Below are 8,209 nucleotides of genomic sequence, written 5' to 3' on the forward strand. Positions count from 1 at the left end.
TTCTGAAATGCTCCTGATGTATGGTAGTGTGGCTAGTCCTTTGGGTTGCGGCATGTCCTCGTTCCGTTGTCTTTCTCTTCGGCATCTGTTGATGAAATTGCGCGGGTATCTGTTTTTGGCGAATACCTTGTATAGGTGTTCCTCTTCCTCTTTTTGCAGTTCTGGTGTGAAAGCAACCACCCCAACACACACAAACGAAGTTGCATCAAGACACTATTCAAAAGGGCCACAACACACTGCAGCACACCAGGGACAGGCCACTATAAATGCCGGAGGGAACACCACAGAAGCGCTTCACAGGAGGCTCCCAAGCACTGAGGATGTCATCTAGACAGGGGACGAAACGTTTGCAACAAAAATTTCCAGCTCGGCGAACAAAACCACATCTCTTTAAACTCCCACATCTGACAAGAAGTACATATCACTGCAAAGGCCATTTTTGCTCCTTCACGATCTACAGACACAGAAAATAACACCATCTTATTCCTCTACAAAAAACTGCACCAGTTAAATTAATAGCTATGGCTTATATTTTAAGTTTAATCAAGAGACGTATCTCCAAAAACATATAATCAAGAAAGAACCCACTGTACTCACTAATACAGCCTTTCTCTTGGACAGACTTAAAACAACAATTAACTTATCTGATTCTGTATGGTGAACTTCGCCCAAACCGGTTCCTCCAAGATTAGTTGTGAATTTCACTGTTTGTTAATTTTCCCAGATGCACTCCGATGTCCAGCGACACATGAATTCAAAAACAGCAAAGGCAATAACTGTGCAGGTTCGTTTTTTTTTTTTCTCTCTCTCTCTCTCCTGCACTGCCCTCACAATGTGCTTCCTTTGTCTGCTCTTCTCCCTTTTAAAACTGCTGTTGTTTTGACTTTTTTTTTTCCAAAGTTCCAAAACAATGCAACAGCGTATAAAACAGTAATTACTGCTCCTGGAATTCGAGGAAATTACTTCCAGCACCTAAAATATCTCAAAAAAGGAGCAGCTCTTGCAGCCAGAAAATTTTCCCGTCCTCCATCTTGGATTACCCAGAATGATTGAACAAAAATTTCTCCCGCTTTACTATGTGCAATTGGCATGTGTTGGGAGGATTTTCGAGTTTATGCTTGATCAAAAGACCATTAATGTAGGAGCAGAAGTAGATAATTCAGCTAATTGAGACTGCTCTGCCATTCAGTGAGATCATAGTTGATATGATAATCATCTACTCCACGTTTATGCCTTTTCCCTATAGGTCTTGATTCCCTTACTGATTAAAAATCTATCAACTCAGCCTTAAATATACTTATTGATCCAGCCTTGACAATCTTCTGTGGTAAAACTTTCCACAGATTCACTACTGTCTCAGAGAAGAAATTCATTCCTCATCTCTATCTTAAATGTGCGACCCCTTGAACTTAGGTTATTCCCTCTGGCCCTAGACTCTCCCAGAAGGGGAAGCAGTCTCTCCACAGCATCCAAGAATCTTAAATGTTTCATTAAGGTCACCACTTGTTCTTCTCAACTCCAATGAATATAGGCCCAACCTACTCAACCTCTCCTCTTAAGAAAATCCCTCTATACCGAGGATCAACCTCAGGAGCCTCTTCTGGACTGCCTCCAATGCCAGCATATCTTTCCTCAGATAAGGGGACCAAAACTAATCATGATATTCTAGGTGTGGTCTGACTTGTGCCTTTTATATTTTAGAAAGACCTTCCTACTTTTATACACCATTTCTTTTGTTTCAATCTATTTGTGCATGTTATGAATGCACCATCCTTGGCCAGAACGAATGCTCCAGTGGCAAGCACTTGACTGAATGCATCACAAAAGCCCTTTTAAAGATAGCTGTAGGCATCCCTATATAATTCTAAATACTTTTGACATTTATGTTTTTCCCTTTCCTTCCTACCTTTTCTGTTGCTTTCTTGTGTTGTCAGTCTCTGAGGACAAACCCAATCGGGCAATATATAAGCTAAGGCCTGGCAGTAATCTAGGCCATTATTGATGGTTGGTCCATGAACCTGTATTACTAATAGGACCCAGTAAAGAGACTTGCAACTGGGGAGGGTGGATGAGAATTCTTCCTGCTCCGGTCCAAATAAAAAAATACCACTCAGAATTTGTCCGCATGTGCCATGTGCTGACAAACTGTTGAGTTTGGAAGAAAGTGCCTTTCGTGGCCTTCAGAAATCTTAAGCACTTTAAAGCCATTGAACTACTTTTAGAATGTAATTACTATTGTATTGTAGGGAAATATGGCAACTGATTGGAACGCTCCCAGAAACTGCAATAATTTGAGTAAATCATCTGCTCTACTGATATTGTTTGATGAGTATAAACAGTAGCCAGGACACTGGGGAGATGACAAGAATGAAGGAAGTGGATATTGTCTACATGGACTTTAGTAAGGCATTTAATGGTACCTCATGGCAGACTGGTACAGAAGGTAAATTCTCATGGGATCCGGGGTGTGCTGGCCAGATGGATGCAGAACTGGCTTGGTCATATAATCAATCAAAAATCAGATGACATCGGGTTATAGTCCAACAGGTTTATTTGAAACCACAAGCTTTTGGAGCCCCCACTCCTTGCGGTTTCAAATAAACTTGTTGAACTATAACCCGGTGTCATGTGATTTTTGACTGTGCACTCCAGTCCAACACTGGCACCTCTACATCTTGGTCATAGAAGACAGAGAGTAGTGGTGGAAGGGTGCTTTTTGGAGTGGAGATCAATAACTTGTGGTATTCCACAGGGATCAGTATTGGGACCTTTATTCTTTGTAAGATATATAAATGTGTTTTTGAAAGAAAAAAATCATTGGGGTTGGTTAGCTTAGTTAGCTGGGTTGAAACTTTATTGCTGGAACAGCACAGCAGGTCAGGCAGCATCCAGGGAACAGGAGATTCGACGTTTCGGGCACAGGCCCTTCTTCAGGCCTGTGCCCGAAACGTCGAATCTCCTGTTCCCTGGATGCTGCCTGACCTGCTGTGCTGTTCCAGCAATAAAGTTTCAACTTTGATCTCCAGCATCTGCAGACCTCACTTTCTCCTCTTAGTTAGCTGGGTGCCTGCTTTGTGTTGAGTGACATAAATGATCTGGAGGAAAATGTAAGTTTGTTTCTGACACCAAAACTGGTGGAGTTGCAGACAGTGAGGAGGCTTGTCTAAGGATACAGTGGGATATAGACAAATTGTACGTTTGGGCAGAGAATTGACAACTGGAGTTTAAATGCAAGGTGATCCATTTTGGAAGGTCAAATTCAGATGCAAATTATGCAATAAATGGCAGAATCCTTAGGAGCATTGACATAAAAAGGGATCTGGGTGTATAGATCCACAGATCCCTGAAAATGGTAATACAGGTGGATTAGGTGGTCAAGGACACGTGCAGCATGATTACCTTCATTGGTCAGGGCTTTGAATGTAAAAGTTGGCAAGATATGTCACAGCTGTGTAAACCTTAATGAGGCCACATTTAGAATATTGTGTGCAGTTCTGGTTATTGCACTACCAGAAGGATGTGGATGCTTTGGAGAGAGTGCAGAGAAGATTTACCAGGATGTTGCCTGGTCCGAATGGTTTTAGGAATGAGGAGAGGTTGGATGAACTCTGATTGTTTTCACTGGAAAGATGAAGGCTGAGAGGCGACCTGATAGAGGCTTTCAAAATTAAAAGAGGCCTAGATAGAGTGGATAGTCAGAGGCTTTTTCCCAGGTTACAAGAGGGCAGTTTCAAGGTGAGAGAGGGAAAGTTTAGGGGAGAAATGCAGGGAAAACATTTTACATAGAGAATGGTGAGTGCCTGACGCACTGCCAGTGGAGGTGGTGGAAGCAGGCATGTTAGCAACATTTAAGATGTATCCTGATAGACACGTGAACAGAGGGATAGAAATCGCATATGGGCAAAAAGTAGTGGGTCTAAATAAAGAATAGGAATCAGCGCAGACTTGGTGGGCCAAAGGGCCTGTTCCTGTTCCATTTTGTATTGTATTGTAACTCTCCTGGTTTTCTTCAAAATTTTATAACTGCCTGAGGTGAAAGATGAAGTTTCAGTGAAAGATGGCACCTCTGACATTGCTGCACTCGAATGTCACCATACATTTTGTACTCAACTCTGGCATGGAACTTAACCTTCTGCTACTCACTGAGCCAACTAATATTAGCTCATTAAAGTCGGTGGTCCCCTGGTCCTGACTCTTGCCAATCATCTGCTTAAATGTCCTCAACTTAAGAATATGAACTTTGTCCATATAGAATGTAGCATGTCACACCAGAAATTTGGCAGGATACCTTTGTCACTTAATTTGGAGACTTGTATGATGCTTTATCATAGGTAAAATTTTAAAAATGTTGGATGACTTGCTAATTGAAACATGCCAAGACACAGCTTTCCTATTGCCAGGAACTCTCCACCACCCTAGCCCACAGGACTGTCCTTAACATAAGCCCAGGGAGTAGAAAGCTGTTTGATCTCCTGTGCGAGTGATCATTGAGCTCTATTCATGTTCTTGCCCGGCAACAACATATGTGTAACTTCTGGTATTGACATTGGATACCGATCACGAACAGGAATTTTGGCTATTTTGCCCCTTACAACTAAGCCATTAGTGGTCTTTGAACCACTGTCCAGAAATAAAGAAACAAAAAAAATGGACCATTATTGTTTTGCTGGAAAAAAAGACACATTTTGTCAATTTTTTTAATTTTACACTCATCAGGGCATCCACAAGATCACTAATTTAAAGGGAACAAAATCTATTCTGTATAGTAAAGTAGTGTTTGGTACAGGTATTGCAATGGAAAATACACCAGTGAGATGATGGCTGACAGTTAACTGATAAGCTTTGTTTAGAACTAAACCATACAGGTTGTTGGTTATCAATTATAACTTATTGGTTGAAGTGTTGCAGTCCTCCACATGGCAATGTCTGCACGAGTGAGTAACATATGCTGTAAGCTTTGGTTCAATGGGTAGTGCTGTTGCTTCTGAGTCAGAACATTAAGGATGTACATGACACTCTGTGGCCTTGAACACAATATTAGCTAACATCCCAGTGCAGTACTGAGGGGGAGCTGCACAGTCGGTACTACTAATATTCAGGTAAGAAGTTAAATTAAAGCCCACAGACTGCCTTCTTAGGTACACATAAAAGTTCCCTCATTGCTGTTTTGTAAAGCAGGGGAGTTTGTTCACCTAAATAATCCAATCAATATTACATCACTGTATGTGGGAACTTATAGAAATAGAATCCCTGCAGTGCAAAAAATAAGCTATTTGGCCCAACACGTCCACACTGACCCTCTAAAGAGTAACCCACCCAGACCCATTCCCCGTACCCTTTACTCTACACTTATGCCTGACTAATGCTCCTAACCTACACCTGAACACTATGGGCAATTTAGCATGGTCAATTCACCTAACCTGCACATCTTTGGATTCTGCAAGGAAACCTACATACTCAGAGAAAACCTATGCCCACACGGGGAGGATGTGCAAACTCCACACAGACAGTCTCCTGAGGCTGGAATTGTACCCAGATCCCTGGCGCTGTGAGGCAGCAATGCTAACACTGAGCCACCGTGCTGCCCTTACTGTCCTTACCGTACTGCCCTTACAAATTGGCTGCCATGCTTTTTTTCCATTACAACAGTTACTATCTTTCAAAAAAAGTATTATAGAACATTTTGAGATATCCAGGGAATGTGAAAAGTACTACACAGTATAAGTACAAGCCCTTTTACTGAAGGTGCAAATTAGCCCAACTTTTTTTATTCATTCATGGGATGAGGGTGTTGCTGACTCAGCATTTATTGCCCATCCCTAATTGCCCAGAGGGCAGTTGAGATTCAACCATGTTGCTGTGGGCCTGGAGTCATATGTAGTCCACATCAGTTAAGAATGGTAGATTTCCTTTCCTAGAGGGCATTAGTGGACCAGATGGATTTTTCTGACAATCAGCAATGGTTTCGTGCTCATCATTAGACTCTTACTCCATGACTTTTTAAAAATTGAATTCAAATTCACCATCTGCCAGGGTGGGATTCAAACCCAGGCTGCCAGAACATTACTGGAGTACCTAAATTAACAGTCCAGTAATAATACCACTGGGCCTTCGCCTCCTCTAAAACATTAGCTGCAATTTAAGCATCTTGTTTTAGAACTCTCCTTTTAACACATTTCACTGCTGTAGAAAATTAGCTCTCAATCATTTGAGCGAAATAAAATCTGTTAAAATCCATAAAATTTTACAGTCCTTCAGTATAAACTATGCTATAATAAAAAAAAACTAATTGCAAATATAATGGACCAGATGCACATGTGGATTTTCTTATCAATTTTACCGACCCAATTAAACTGTAAAAAACCCCAGGGTAGTGTGGTTAGTGATGACACTCATCTTTTCATTTGATAGCTTTTTCCTGCCTTATTATTAGTACAAGACCTCACTGGTGGTAAAACTTCCAGATTAGATATATTATTTATCAAGCTTCATCTTGAAGAATCATTTTTACAATGAATCGTTATGGCTTTTTCAAATACCAAATCAAGCAATATGCTGACCAGATGTCTTATTCGGAGTGTGAGCATATTCACGAAGTTTTGTACCAGTTCTGTGATGTACTATTCTGCTCCCAGATTTGAACCCTCATCCACTCTTGTGATACATTTGGCTTTTTTTTTCCAGTCAACCTCTTACTGGCCTCCTGAACTCTTACATCAACTTATCCAAATATCTACAGTCCTAAGCCTAGCCCCAATCATAAAGCACATAAGGAGGCAATTTATTCCATTGTACCTGTGTTGGTTCTCTAATAAACTTATCTAATTAGTTCCTCTCCCCTCCTAACCTTTCTCCATTGTTATAGAAAGATCTCTTTTTACAGTTATTTCTAATTCTCTTCTGAGCATTTCTGTTAAATCTGCTTCCAAAACCTCTTTCAGTTGGTACATTCCAAATCATAACTCACTGCAATACTTTTAAATCCTCATCTCTCTTCTGGTACTTCTGCCAGTTATCTTACACTTATATCTTCTCATTCCTGATTTTCCTGTCTGTAGAAACTGTTTTCTCTTATTTATTCTATCAAACCCATTTTAAAATCTCCCTTAATTCCTTATCTGGTCTAAAAGGTCCCTTATGCCATGTGCCTGCCCTGCTCCTCTATCATCCTCAACGTGCCAAAGACACACTGACCACAGCCACACTGCTCTCCCACATGTAAACCCTACCATGATCTTGAGGCACACTGCTACCATTTCCAGCGTTCTATTTCCCTCCCCAAATGCTGGTCACCCCATCCTTGTCTGCTTTATGTTCCCACGCCCTTCCATTTCACATGAGCAAGGGAACACTTTTTTTCAAGTCCTTCAATCTTGCTACATCTGTCCTCAACTTCAGAATCCTTTCGAAAACCATTTTGCTGTCAGTCATTTCTCTTCCTGCACAAGTCTAATTTCCAGTTTTCTGAAATGTCTCTGGACGATTTTGCTGTATTGAAGAACTCTTTCAGTTCAATGGTAATTTCTTAGTTTATCTGATCTCAGACTATACTGGTTTGCAGTAAACCGACAATCCCTGTGTCACCACAGAGAAAACTCAAGAAAACTCTAGTTTTAGCATTTGAAATGTCACAATAGTACAGTAGTAAGTGCTTTTTCATGTTTGGGTTTAAGTGAAGCAGAGATAAGGTATGTTTACAACTGTTAGCCATGGCTCAGTTGATAACGCTCATCTTAGGTTGTGGGTTTGAACCCCAGCCCAGAGAAATGAACTCAAAATCTTGGCTGATCCCCTTCAGCACTGTTGTAAGTAATGTCTTTCAAACAAAACTTTTCAGCTGCCCAATATTCATCCTTCAACCAACATTATTAAAAAGAACAAATGATTTGTCTCATTTGTAAATACTGAAGAAAAATACTCAGATAGGAGAGGTCTTGAATGAGTACTTTTCTTCAGTATTTACAAATGAGAGGGACCATATTGTTGAAGAGGAGAGTATGAAACGGACTGGTAAGCTAGAGGAGATACATGTTAGGAAGGAAGATGTGTTGGGCATTTTGAAAAACTTCAGGACAGACAAGTCCCCCGGGCCTGACGGGATATATCCTAGGAGTATGTGGGAAGCAAGAGAGGAAATTGCAGAACTGTTGGCGATGATCTTTTCATCTTCACTGTCAACGGGGGTGGTACCAGGGGACTGGAGAGTGGC

Source organism: Chiloscyllium plagiosum, chromosome 9, assembly GCF_004010195.1.
Source record: "Chiloscyllium plagiosum isolate BGI_BamShark_2017 chromosome 9, ASM401019v2, whole genome shotgun sequence".
Taxonomy (NCBI): Eukaryota; Metazoa; Chordata; class Chondrichthyes; order Orectolobiformes; family Hemiscylliidae; genus Chiloscyllium; species Chiloscyllium plagiosum.